Here is a 2,130-nt window from a genome sequence, read left to right on the forward strand (position 1 = left end):
CGCTGCGGGGGCCGCGGGGGGGGGACGGCCAGGCTGGGGGGAGGCGGCAGAGCTGGGCTCAGTGTGGCGTTGTCAGCAAAGATGTCACTAATTGTCTGCAGGAGCAGCAAACTCTCGTTAACCCTTGGGCAGCCGGCGGCGGGCGCGCTGATGAGGGTCTAGGAAATGCGGGGGGGCACCCAGGGCGCAGCTCAGCACCCTGGGGGTGTCCCAGCTCTGCCACCACCCCGCTTGCGTGGCCCCGGGGAAGTCATCCTAATGATCTCCACACCCCAGCTTCTCCCAGGGTTGATACTGGGGCTCCAGTGCATCCCAGTTGGTGACCATGGCCCATGGGGTGAGACCGGGCAGCCCCTCTCCTTGCCCCACGGGCTCTGGTTTTGTCCCCGTTGCGACAGCACTTGGCCAAGCAGGAGCATGGAGGCAAACGCTGGCAGTGCCAGGGCCACCAGGGCAGGGCCACCTCCATCCCCGGCCACCTCCATCCCTGGCCACCTCCATCTTTAGCCACCTCCATCCCCGGCCACCTCCATCCCTGGCCATCTCCATCCTTGGCCACCTCCATCCTTGGCTACCTCCATCCCCGGCCACCTCCATCTCTAGCCACGTCCATCCCCAGCCACCTCCATCCCCAGCCACCTCCATCCCCAGCCACCTCCATCCCTTTCTATGTCCATCCCCAGCCACCTCCATCTCTGGCCACCTCCATCCCCAGCCACCTCCATGGATGGCCACCTCCATCTTTAGCCACCTCCATCCTTGGCCACCTCCATCCCCGGCCACCTCCATCCCCGGCCACCTCCATCCTTGGCCACCTCCATCCTTAGCCACTTCCATCCTTGGCCACCTCCATCCCTGGCCACCTCCATCCTTGGCCACCTCCATTCCCAGCCATCTCCATCCCCGGCCACCTCCATCCCTTTCCACCTCCATCCTTGGCCACCTTCATCCCCAGCCACCTCCATCCCCAGCCACCAGCCCCATGGGTACTCCTCCTCCATTCCCAGCCATCTCCATCCCCGACCATCTCCATCCTTGACCACCTCCATTCCCAGCCATCTCCATCCTTGACCACCTCCACTCCCAGCCATCTCCATCCTTGGCCACCTCCATCTCTGGCCACCTCCATCCCCGGCCACCTCCATCCCTGACCACCAGCCCCATGGACACCCTGGGGGAGCGCAGCGGGGTGCAGGCACAGGCAGAGGAGGACACAGCACCCACGCCGTGGCCACTTTCTTCGCCACCTCCATCCTTGGCCACCTCCTTTCTTCGCCACCTCCATCCTTGGCCACCTTCATCCCCAGCCACCTCCATCCCCAGCCACCAGCCCCATGGGTACTCCTGGGGGAGTGCAGCGGGGTGCAGGCACAGGCAGAGGAGGACACAGCACCCACGCCGTGGCCACCACCCAACCCATGCCACGCTCCACACCTCGTCATTGCTCCATCACACAGGAAAAGGGCTCGTGGCCCCGTGGTGACACTCGGGGACAAGGCACGAGCACCCACCCAGCCCCAGGAGGCTGTGCCGAAGCTGGTGGAGATGTAAGCACCAGGGGAGAGGCAGAAATGGCTTTTCCACCTCCCGGCCACCTCCTCTACCTGGGAGTGGTGCCGGGAAGCGCTGATGTCGGCAGGAGGGGGTGGGGGCCGCGGGGGGAGGCCGAGGCAGGGACAGTGGGAGCAGGGTCAGCAGAAAGGCTCCAGCTCTGCTTGTCCCCTCCATGTGCCTTTTGTCCCCATCCAGCACCTCCTGGCTCCCAGAGCCCCTCTCCGGGGGGGGTCACGGAGGGTTCCCCTCCCCCTCACCTGGTACTGGGGGGTTTTGGGGAGCAGATGCCTCCTGGGCAAAGCAGGAGGTGCCCAGTGTGGGTCATGGCACTGGGGACCCATAAGGTGATGATGGGGGTGCATCCTGCCCCGAGGGGGGGGTGACCGTGGGGAGGTGGTGGCTGCTCTTTGAGGGGGGAAACTGAACCCAAACCCAAAAACCTGCCCCCCCGATAGCGCTGGGATGTGGCACAGGGAGGGGGCGAGGGGAGGAAGGCATCCCCATCATCCCCATGTCCCTGAGCATCACCTGGGGCCCCCCCCACTGCTGCCCCCAGGCACAGCCAAGGAGGGGACA

Source organism: Calidris pugnax, unplaced genomic scaffold (genome assembly GCF_001431845.1).
Source record: "Calidris pugnax isolate Ruff unplaced genomic scaffold, ASM143184v1 scaffold230, whole genome shotgun sequence".
Taxonomy (NCBI): domain Eukaryota; kingdom Metazoa; phylum Chordata; class Aves; order Charadriiformes; family Scolopacidae; genus Calidris; species Calidris pugnax.